General features: G+C 34.1%; 1 protein-coding gene across 1 annotated transcript in view; it reads right to left on the bottom strand.

Annotated features, from left to right (window-relative positions):
* Positions 1 to 12,541, bottom strand: part of jar (Myosin heavy chain 95F jaguar) — a 517,008-nt gene that overhangs the window by 437,642 nt on the left and 66,825 nt on the right. The gene's annotated exons all lie outside the window — the stretch shown is intronic.

Raw genomic sequence — 12,541 nt, 5'->3', positions numbered from 1 at the left:
GTAAGCAATGATGGGGAAAAAAAATTAACACTGGGCATGAGTATCTTCAAGTTGTTGTTTTCATGAAAATACAGTATGTCGGCCTGGTTGGCTGAAGAGTTAGTACACCACTCTTCAACCAACAGGCTGTGGGATCTGAATTCGACCACCCTGCTGGAAGAACACTACCTTGATTACCGGAGGCCTGAGGATGCTTGAAAATGTTCCATGTCTGGTCTCTAGAGCAGGGTTCTTGAACTATGCAAAAAAATAAAAATAAAGAAATTAATCAAAAATAGAAAAAAATCCTTAACCTTGCTATACTATGTTTACAAACACCTTTTTGTTAGTAGGGTCACAAAAAATATTTTTTTTTCATCCCTGCCATTAACAAATCCATCCATGAAAGGCTGGCACAAGTGCCAAAAATTAAGTTGGATAATTCTGCTCTAGGGACCAAATACAGAACTTCAAGTCACTTGGGGTCTCCAGTAATTAGGACATGAACATTGAATCTTGTGAAGCAGGTCACATGTTTTACACATTTTCTTAACAGGCAACTGATTAAACTGGCTTATGGAATTGACACCAGTTATGAAATCCATTGAAAGAAACAGCATAAAACAAACATTTACAACATACAATTTTATTAAATATAAATTTATTTAAGGAAAGTGCTGAGACCCGTCTATATCACTTGATCTTCTATGACAATGATGGTCTATCCGTTTTCAAAATTTGGGAAAGTCTGATACATGCAACTATATGTAACAGAGATTTCCGCTATTACTGTATGTTATCTGTTGTATTTGCATTTCAATGTTCTCTTCCTCCACTGCAATGAAGATGTTCTATGAGATACTGTTTTTACATGTGTGTGTATTTATAATAATTGTTATAAATACATATTAGAATATCCAACAGTTATCACTTTTACTATAGGTCTCACTGAGCAATAAAAAATAAACTACTACCTAAAAACTTTTACAAAAATCCATGCCACAGTGAATGGGAACCTGCAGGTTGAAAAGTAGAAGAATGCTAGTTTATTTTCGGACTCAAGCTGACCAACCAAACAAGCCTGAGGCAAAATATAAGACTTAACAAGAGGAATGAAAGAAAAGTTTGGCAAGAATATAGTAAGATTTCTGGTTAGAGAAATCTCAACCACAATTATCTCATATCTTATTATCTCAACCACAATCACATTAAATTGAAGAAAGATTCAAAAATGTCAAAAACTTTTTACACTAAATAGATTATTCACTAAATATGGAAAAATAATACATTGTTTCAAAGATGCCTCTAGTTGAATGGCAAAAATATTCCTCCATACAAAATTATGAATTGATTAAAAAGGAGCCTCGCAAGGAAACATCATAAACTGGACATCAGATATAATTGTTAAAAAAATGTTTAATTTTTCTTGACCAAAAAGCTCTGGAAATACTTTTATTGGGATTATATTGATCAAGTGCATATAACAACAACTAAGTTATACCAACTAGTTTCACCAACTAAGTCTGTTGGCATCTTCAGGGTACATAACTGATGTACGGCACTAAAAAGTAAAAAACTGTTACAAACTATAATCAATCGATTCCAATTATATTAAACAAAGAACAGAGCGCGTACAATACATTCATAGAGCGTGGATGATATCACTTGTTATTTAGGAACGTTCTATAGTTGGCACTGTAATTCAGTTCTGGCGAGTTGAAGGATCTGATAAAGGTCTTCCAGATCATGGGCAAGATTAGTCCTTGGTCCCTGTTAAGGTTTTGTGTACGGGCAACTGTTGTGGCCTCCTTAAAAATTCGCGAGCGGAAGTCCTCCTCCATGTAAGGAATTGTGCTTCTATCCCACTATATGGTATGGTTCATTCTTGAGAAATGAAAAGCTAATCCCGATTTTTCTTCTCTGTTATTATTGTCGTCACCTATGTGTTCTTTTTGCCTAATTTCAAGGCTCCTTGAAGTTTGGCCGATGTAATTCAAGCCGCACGAGTATGGTATGTTATAAACTCCAGCATATTTGGAGAAAGGATGGCTATCTTTTGGAGATCTTAAGAATTGTCTAATCGTTTCTGTGGGTTTAAAGGCCACTCTTATTTTATGTGGTCTAAGGAGTCTAGCAATCTTATTGGAAACTGTCCCCAAGTATGAAATGACGATGGTAGAAATATAACGTACATCATCTTGTTGTCTTTGTCGGGGTTCAGAGAAAAGTATCTTGTGGATGAGTGTTCGAGGAAATCCGTTCATGGTAAGGTTGGTGGATATCAGGGATAGTTCTTCCTGGAGGTCTTGTTGATCTGTTGTAAGGAGAGAGGCACAGTTCTTCAACATATGTACAATACTAAGTTTCTGAGAAATGTGGTGTGAGGAAGCGAAATGTAAATAACGTCCTGTATTGGTAGGTCTGCGGTAAACTGAGAGGTTGATACCACCATTCGGAAGCTTCTTAATTAAAGTGTCCAGAAATGATAATTTGTTATCTTCTTCAAGTTCTAGAGTGAATTTGATTGTGTGGTGTAGAGAGTTGATTTTGTTAAGAAAGTCGAACAAATCCTTTTTTGTGTGGTTCCAAACGATAAAGATATCATCCACGTATCTCCACCATACTGTGGGGTTTAGGGTCTGTTTGAGTTAAGATTTTACTTTCAAAATCCTCCATAAAGAGATCAGAACAAGATGGAGAGAGGGTGCTACCCATTGCAAGGCCAGTCAATTGTTGATATATGGTTTTATTCCATAAGAAAAAGTTTGATGTTAAACAATGACGGAACAGAGAAGTGATGTCTTGTGGGAGCAAACTTCCTAAAATGTTGATGACTTCCTCCACAGGGATGTTAGTGAATAGAGATGTAACATCCAGGCTGGCGAGTAAATCCGTATTGGAGATAGAGATGTTGTTCAATTTCTCAACGAAATGTTGCGAATTTCGTATATAAGTGTCCGAATTATGGATGTGAGGTTTGAGGAGGCATGCCAGGTGTTTGGATAACAGATAAGTTGGCGAATTGATTCCATCCACAATCGGGCGTAGTGGTGTTCCATTTTTGTGTACCTTAGGAGCACCATATAGTCTTGGTGTTAGTGGATGCATGGATTTCAATCTTCGTTTTAAGTCTATAGACCAGTTCTCCATATGACGTATTAAATCGTTGGTATCATTGTGGTTCTTTAGTGTTGGGTCTGTGACTAGGACACGGTAGGTTGATGTATCCGACAATAATCTGTTAATCTTATCTTCGTAACCACTGGTGTTTAAAATCACTGTTGAATTTCCCTTATCTGCCTTCAATATGATAATGTCTTTCTTTTTCTTCAAACTATACAATGTTCTTTCTTCCAGAGTAGTGATGTTTTTGTTAGGAGTTCTGGAAGATGAGAGGATGATACTACTTTTTAATCTAATATCATTAGCTATGGGTTCCAGTAACGACTAGACTGCCTTTTTTTATATTACAAATGATATCCACTTTAGGGACATGATCAGGTGTTATTGCAAAATTGAACCCTTTTTTAAGTATATTGATCTCTGGTTTTGTTAATACATGATCCGATAAATTAAAAATAACTTTGCTGTCTGGTAGAGAAGGTTTTGACTTAAAACGTTTTGTATAAAGATCATTAAATTTTTTCATTTGGTTTCGTTTGCTTGTTGTAAAGGCTTTATCATAGCTAGTAGTAACCATTCTGTCCAAATGCGACCACATGTCGTGATCTAAAGTACTAGAAATATCGTCATAAATCTGATAACAGTCTAAATCTATTTGGCTTAAAAGAAATCTGGTATGCTGAATCTGTTCACGTAGAAGTGCCAAAGATGTTTTAAAATAAATATGTTTCACTCGTCTTGAATGGAATTGTTCTTTTAAAAATAGAAACTTTGGAATAATCTTGTTATCTCTACATCTTTTCAAAAAAGTGAGGTGATTTAATAGTTTGGCATTTTTACATTTAAGGAATTCAAAACGGCGTACCTTTCTTTTGGTTTCCCCATGGATTCTATTCATGTTAAAAAAACGTTTAATTTTCTTGACCAAAAAGCTCTGGAAATACTTTTATTGGGATTATATTGATCAAGTGCATATAACAACAACTAAGTTATACCAACTAGTTTCACCAACTAAGTCTGTTGGCATCTTCAGGGTACATAATTGATGTACGGCACTAAAAAGTAAAAAACTGTTACAAACTATAATCAACCGATTCCAATTATATTAAACAAAGAACAGAGCACGTACAATACATTCATAGAGCGTGGATGATATCACTTGTTGTTATTTAGGAACGTTCTATAGTTGGCACTGTAATTCAGTTTTGGCGAGTTGAAGGATCTGATAAGGGTCTTCCAGATCACGGGCAAGATTACTCCTTGGTTCCTGTTAAGGTTTTGTGTACGGGCAACTGTTGTGGCCTCCTTAAAAATTCGGGAGCGGAAGTCCTCCTCCATGTAAGGAATTGTGCTTCTATTCCACTCTATGGTATGGTTCGTTCTTGAGAAATGAAAAGCTAATCCCGATTTTTCTTCTCTGTTATTATTGACGTCACCTATGTGTTCTTTTTGCCTAATTTCAAGGCTCCTTGAAGTTTGGCCGATGTAATTCAAGCCGCACGAGCATGGTATGTTATAAACTCCAGCATATTTGGAGAAAGGATGGCTATCTTTTGGAGATCTTAAGAATTGTCTAATCATTTCTGTGGGTTTAAAGGCCACTCTTATTTTATGTGGTCTAAGGAGTCTAGCAATCTTATTGCTAGACTCCTTAGACTCTCAGAAAATCAACTCTCTACACCACACAATCAAATTCACTCTAGAACTTGAAGAAGATAACAAATTATCATTTCTGGACACTTTAATTAAGAAGCTTCCGAATGGTGGTATCAACCTCTCAGTTTACAGCAAACCTAACAGGACGTTATTTACATTTGACTTCCTCACACCACATTTCTCAGAAACTTAGTATTGTACATATGTTGAAGAACCGTGCCTCTCTCCTTACAACAGATCAACAAGACCTCCAGGAAGAACTATCCCTGATATCCACCAACCTTACCATGAATGGATTTCCTCGAACACTCATCCACAAGATACTTTTCTCTGAACCCCGACAAAGACAACAAGATGATGTACATTATATTTCTACCATCGTCATTCCATACTTGGGGACAGTTTCCAATAAGATTGCTAGACTCCTTAGACCACATAAAATAAGAGTGGCCTTTAAACCCACAGAAACGATTAGACAATTCTTAAGATCTCCAAAAGATAGCCATCCTTTCTCCAAATATGCTGGAGTTTATAACATACCATGCTCGTGCGGCTTGAATTACATCGGCCAAACTTCAAGGAGCCTTGAAATTAGGCAAAAAGAACACATAGGTGACGTCAGTAATAACAGAGAAGAAAAATCGGGATTAGCTTTTCATTTCTTAAGAACGAACCATACCATAGAGTGGGATAGAAGCACAATTCCTTACATGGAGGAGGACTTCTGCTCCCGAATTTTTAAGGAGGCCACAACAGTTGCCTGCTGTACACAAAACCTTAACAGGAACCAAGGACTAATCTTGCCCATGATCTGGAAGACCCTTATCAGATCCTTCAACTCGCCAGAACTGAATTACAGTGCCAACTATAGAACGTTCCTAAATAACAACAAGTGATATCATCCACGCTCTATGAATGTATTGTATGCTCTCTGTTCTTTGTTTAATATAATTGGAATCGGTTGATTATAGTTTGTAACAGTTTTTTACTTTTTAGTGCCGTACATCAGTTATGTACCCTGAAGATGCCAACAGACTTAGTTGGTGAAACTAGTTGGTATAACTTAGTTGTTATATGCACTTGATCAATATAATCCCAATAAAAGTATTTCCATCAGATATAATTTCCAAATTAAAACAAAAAAACACTAATACCCTCACTGAATCCTTCCAATATATACACTTTCTAATATTCACATAACACTAGTTCAAAGTTAGACTTAATTCTATTAATAGCCATATAAAACACAGACAAAACACCATCTGACATACAGAAAAGTTAATAACATCCATATGTATAGATGTTATGACCACTTAGCAAGCTTAGATGCATTATCAACTTTAATCAGTATATGAGCAGATCACAGTTCAATGTCCAATATTTTCCCTTGAGATACTGCTGTCTATATAGACAGTGCTTGAAAGTATGTTACTTTAGATAGAATAAGTATAACTAAAACTATAAAAGACTGAAGATCCCATAACTGATTACCTCTCCACACACACCAGTCACTGAATTAGAAACTTGGCAGAAATTGGTGGTTTCCATAGAAGTATTTCAAAATACTTCTAAAATTACAAAAGGAACTAAACACAAATACAGTCAAGCATTTCACAATCCACACAATTTCATATGTCCTAAGTAGTGAGCGAAATATTATACATCCTGAATGCAACTGTAACTTCCTATGGACCAGTGAAGTAATTATTTTGAGGATTTAATATACAACTCATACCGATTCTCCAAAATTTCATGTTCATAATGGTGAGCAATTTGAGAAAATTATGCTGCTTAAAAACAAGTATATAGAAAAGAACAATTCATGTACAGCCATACCTCGGTTAACGTTACCTCTGGTAACAAAACCTCGATATAACAAAGTCTGCAATTTCAAGGATCATTTTATGCAAAAATATTAAAATTTAAAGGTCAATGCCCAGCAATTATCCGATTGGCGAATGATGGCACTACTCCTAAGTACTCCCAAGACGTGGATGTGTCTGTTTTAACAGTTTCGCGTGTCATCCACATAATTCAGTCGTTGCTTACACTTCGTAGGGTGTGTTTCAGTGTGCTGCATTGCAATAAATGATATATGTTCTTGATAGCATTATTGTAGATTTTGTAAATATTAATATTTAGTTAAAATGTCAGAATCAAGGAAAAGGAAAGTAATTTCTTTAGAAACTAAATTAAATATTGTACAATGTGTTGAAAGGGGTGAAAGAAAATCCAATGTGGCACATTCTTTAAGATTAGTGCAGTCAACTTTAACAACCATACTTAGTCAATCAGAAAAATAAAACAGTTTGCTCAGAATTGTACGAAATTAAAGAAGTTCCTACCGAAAAAGTGTTAGCAACCAAAGATTTAAAAAGGTGCTTGAATGACATTGAAAACGTTTTAAATTTTTTTCAATGAAAATGATCCTGGTTTAGGAAGAAGTGTTATTGTTAAGTGATCAGTGTTAAATGCAATAAATTTGTATAAGCAATTGTTAAATGAAAGAGAAAAAAAATCATAAACAATCAACTTTAGAAATAGATTCGTTAAAATGTCATGATTTTATCTTGTTAGGTATATATAATATTGACTTTTTATTTAATAAAGCTTTTCTTTTTTTCTTTCATTTTCTTTACGTACGAACGTATCCCTATTATGGCCATAGAATTTTTACCTCTGAGAACAAAGTTTCACTTAACAAAGTAATTTCGTGGAACACATCCTCTTCGTTAATCGAGGTATGACTGTATTTAACTTGTTTCTATATGAATTTTAAAACAATGCGCATTTAAACAGAACTGTTTAGTTTTCATGTTTCTGTAGTAATCCTTTTATAGAAATTTGATTTTTTTTAATTTAAGGCATTGCTTTAAAAATTTCCTTTGCATTTTATTAAGTTACATTAAATTTTTAAATTAGTGTAATCACTGAACTTGCATATATTTTCTGGAAAAATGTCATTTAAAAAATCAATCATGCTATACATACAAAGGCATTTTTGTTGTGTTAAAATTAAACCAAAACAAAAAAGTAGCTTAAAGATGGCAAAGTTGACTTGACTAATAGTTTGTAGTTATTTTTCTGTCTCCCCCCCCCTCCTTTTTGGAGAAAACACTGCTCCATAATTGAAATTACTTTTTCTATTACAGCTACAACTCAAGATACGCTATCAAGTAGTTAGTCCAATTCTGAACTGCTGTAACAATATTTGAGTATATGCTATAAATTAAAAAAAACTTATAAGACAGTCAAAGAGTACAACAAATATACCAAAACAATATATAATATTAGAACATATTATAACACAATTAAGAACTTCTACCTAACTTAAACAAATCAAGGATCCATCCTCCAAGGTTTCTCCTGTGTGAGATTAATAGAAAGTGTTCGTTGTATATTAATTACAACGAACACTATCAGCAAATTCTCATATTTTTATCACAAATTATAATAAAACCATTAATGTGAATGATGTAACTGTGTTTGTTTTCAAAATCTTATTAAACTAAGGTTCAAATTTTGAAGTGCTAATTACAAGTAGCGATTTCCAATGTTCATCAGATAAATTTGCCCTGTATTTTGACTTGATATATTTCATTCGGGAAAAAGTTTGTTCACAAAGATATGTTGTCCCAAAAATAGAGATAAATTTACGAGCAAATTTCTTCAAATTTGGGAACTGCTCAGAGTTCAAAAATTTATAAAAATTGATCAAGTTTCCTTCCTTGTATTTATCTTTAATATGTTCATTTGCCTGAAGTTCAATAATTTCCATTTGAAGTTGACTTGGGACATCAGTAACAACACAGTCAAACGGATTTGCAAAATAAGTTGAAAACATTGCAACTTATTTTGCAAATTTGTTCTACACAGAAAAATAAGATTACATTACATAACCTTGTAATTGATCTCTTTTAGATACCTGTAAAACTAGTTTAAACCATTACATAATAGTGCTTCACAGTATAGCTAACATGAAAGAAGTAAAAATATAATTAATTTACTGAACTTAGTAATATTTTGCTGGCTTTCTACCCAGAATCTTCAATGCTCTGAAGATTCTGGGTAGTGGGCAAATGACCACTGCACTCAACACTCAACCAAGCACACAGCACTCAACCAAGTCACTGTAGAAACAATTCAAACTGTAACTGAAAATGAACTAACTAATGTCCCAACATGGTGCCTTCTGTAAGCCAGGTAACCATAGTTAATTTGGAGAAGTCAGACTAGCTGGTCATAGCCAATCTGTCTCTTGGATCTTTCCCAAATTAATACAGCAATAGTTATTGAGGTTTGGAGAGTGAATCATAGCCAATGCTGATTCTAAAAACTGTCTCAGATATATAGATATGGAAACTGTATAAGGAGGGTGTGAGGAGAGGGGTAGGTTCTTTGCATGGAGAGTGGTTTGGAATGCACACTGCCTGAGTGGTGTGAATGTAGACACATTGGATCAATTTACGGCACGGTTGGATGAGCATTATGTGCGATAGTGTATACCTCCCACAATGAATCTCTGAATCCATGGAGGTCAGATGTTAATAATAATAATATAGCAACTTCTATGTAATAATGATGTCTTCTTCCATTTAATCTAAGTGAATGAATTTATATGGAATAACTGTATACAAAACAGTGTTCATACCAATTTTAACCTGAGAGCTAGGTTAGAAATAAACAGCTGATCAAAGACTGGTACAGACATGAGAGATCCAAGAAAAATTAGCAGAGTGAACAGGTGATCTCAATTACTGAAACAATTATCCTTTGCTCAAACTACCATTCTATTTAAATAAGCTGCAGAAACTCTACATGAACTTCATTAACTATTGCCCGTGATTTGGCATCTTCAGCAAAAAAATGAATATTCTCCCCTTTCAAATCATTCCCAATATCATTAGCATGCTCATGACAAGCATGAAATGTAGTAACATACTTTCCTAGGGGGGGGGGGGGGAGGAATAGAATGCAACAGTCTCCTCCTTTCCCACTTTGCATAGCTTTTAGACACTCGAAAAAGCATCTGTATTCCGATTCTGCTATCCCGATACTACTGTCAGCCATATTTCCAGAGAAACCAATGCTATATAGAAGAGAAAAAAAAAATTTCTTTCTGGTTAGATAAGTAATCAATAATTAAGAGAAATGTATATATCTGTTTGTGATTTTAAATTTCTAAATGTATAGGAAGTTGCATTTCAATCTGCATCAATCAGATATGAATGTCTGCATATAACTAGCTCATCTGAGGGAAAGAACTGGCATGAATATAAATAGATTTGTTAAAAACAAATAAATATCTGGTATTATGGTGGTTTATAAGTTTATAAGATCATGTGTTTCATTTATTAGTATAGCAGTTTTGGTAAACTACTATACTAATAAATGAAACACGTGATCTTATAAACTGTTGGTATTCATGTGCACATTTATGAAGATTTTCAGTTTAAAAATTAAAAGGGAAGGTCAATAAAGGGAGGAAAACTGAAGGGAAATTTTTTCAATGACCTTCCATCTGTCTATTCTTTAACCCCAAGAAAGAAATTACTAATATTCAGATTTTATTTCTAAGAAAAAAACTGGCAAGGCTTGTTATGTTTTTGGAAATCATCTGAGGTAAAAATGTGAAACAAAGAACTGAAGGAAAGAACAGTCATGCAGATTTCAGAAAAGCAGATTTTGAAAAAAAAAAAAAGCTCTATACAAAATCTGGATTTCCAACCCTGCTGTTGAGACCTTGGGAACTGATATAAATGAGAAATGCCATATTACAGGATTCTGAATTTTCCTTATAGATGATATAAAAAAAGAAAGTATCAGATTATTTTATGAAAAGAGTAAGTGTGGTTTCCTGTATAATGTGTGATTTTTTTTTAATGTTTGAACTGGAGAGAAATAAGAATTAAAATCATCTGCTACATAAACAGTAACATTCAGCATCAGTATATAAAATAACTGCAAGATCAATGAATTGATTGTTAATTTGAATGCACATGCAACAATTCTCAGAGCAATGTTGTATTAAAAAACGTGTGCACCAGGCACATGATGTTTTCTATGTGAAACAACTCTGTAGAATTTAATTGCTGTGAAATAAAGAAAAGAAATAATTTTTTTTTTTTTTCAATGTAATTCAATTTCAGGAATACAAGACAAATGATCTGTGGTAACTAAAATATGAGACAAACCTGTGATTGCAAATTATATAATGTCTACTGGAATGCTGCATCTACAGAAGCACTGCTTCCCATCGTTGCTATAGCAGAATCAGTGTTGATAGTGAGGTTGAACTTCTCTTGTAAAAACTTGACAAGGGCCTGTGAATTAGGATCAGAGAAATCAATGTTGAAGTCATCATTTAGAATCACTGGTAATTAATATGATAATTTTTCTTCCACCTTATACCAGCAACATCAATGGTATAAGGTGGAAGAACGAAGTGAATGAAATCTATATCTTCAATTGACTAGCATGGAGAAACATATACAACCTCGATGAGAACAGTTTTGTTTGTTAGGCAAAAGATATTCAGCAACACAAATATCTCCCACTGGCCTAATGCCTACAGACATTCTTGTCATTTGTCAGTAAATAATATCCAGTTGGGGAATAACTGTGCATCATTGTTCCTGTTTTGGTATACTGCAATTCCACCAGTCTGTTGAGAGACTTCACTTCATCTGCATGATATGGTTGAAATTAGGCATACTTATGCACTCATTGTTATTTAGCCAAGTTTCAGAGAGCATTAATATCTGGCAATGCTGAGTAACTGTGTCTGTGACATCTTTACAATGAGCTGGAAGATTCTGACAAGAGAAAGAATAAATAAGCCTTTTCTGTCTCGAGAAAAAAAAACATTGTCAATTAAACAGTGCAATTAACAGTATGAAAAAGGTCTTGCCACCAGTAGGAGGAAATTATGTAGAGTCCAATTTAGTCAGAACACTAAATTAGCTGTATACAAGACAGTGTTCAAACCAGTTTTAACTTATGGATCTGAGAGCTGGATCAGAAGTAAAACACTAAAGACTAGAGACCGCAGATATGAGAGTCCTGAGAAAGATTAGAGGGGTGAACAGATGGCATCAATGGCAATATCATATTAAAAACGAGGATATTAGTCAAGAACTTGGCATTGTCAGCATCCAGGAATGCGTTAGCAGAGTTAATCTCAGGTGGTATGGTCACTTAAACAAAATGGGCAAGGAAAGAATGGCAAAGCAAGTATTCTCAGCAGGTTGGCAGGAAAACGACCCAGAGGAAGACCAAGATATAGGAGGATTGATATGGTACAAAGTGCCTTAGTCAATAGAAATATAAGATCTGATAATGTTGGAGTCTTGACAAGTAACAGACTGATTTGGAGAAAAATTGTAGATAGGAAGTTAGTAATGATGTAAATTTTTAATGTAATACTATCATATCCTGTACTCCCCTTGAGATACATATCAGGAATTTGATGATGATGAAAAGGTCTGATAAAGAACCGACTATAATTTATTGAATTTATTGTTTTTTTTTTTGTAGAAGTTTGTTATGAAAAACATAACGCTCAGTCTGCTAGTGATTAAGAACATGTAAAACAAACCAGTAAGAGAATGACCCAGTGGGAGAATGAATTTATCTTCTAAAGACAAAGGAGATCTAAAAATTCTAGTTTTATTTTAGAAGATCTTGGATCCAAAGTTTTTATAGTTATTAAAGTAATTATATTTACCATGTATATAGTTTTATTTAGTTTCATTCAATATATGATGGGGGGGGGGGGATCTGG

The sequence above is a fragment of the Typopeltis vanoorti genome, chromosome 7 (assembly GCF_054136105.1).
Source record: "Typopeltis vanoorti isolate ZY-2024b chromosome 7, IOZ_Tvanoo_1.0, whole genome shotgun sequence".
Classification (NCBI taxonomy): Eukaryota; Metazoa; Arthropoda; class Arachnida; order Uropygi; family Thelyphonidae; genus Typopeltis; species Typopeltis vanoorti.
The sequence above is the reverse complement of the archived record's forward strand: the minus strand, read 5'-3'. Positions and strand labels throughout refer to the sequence as shown.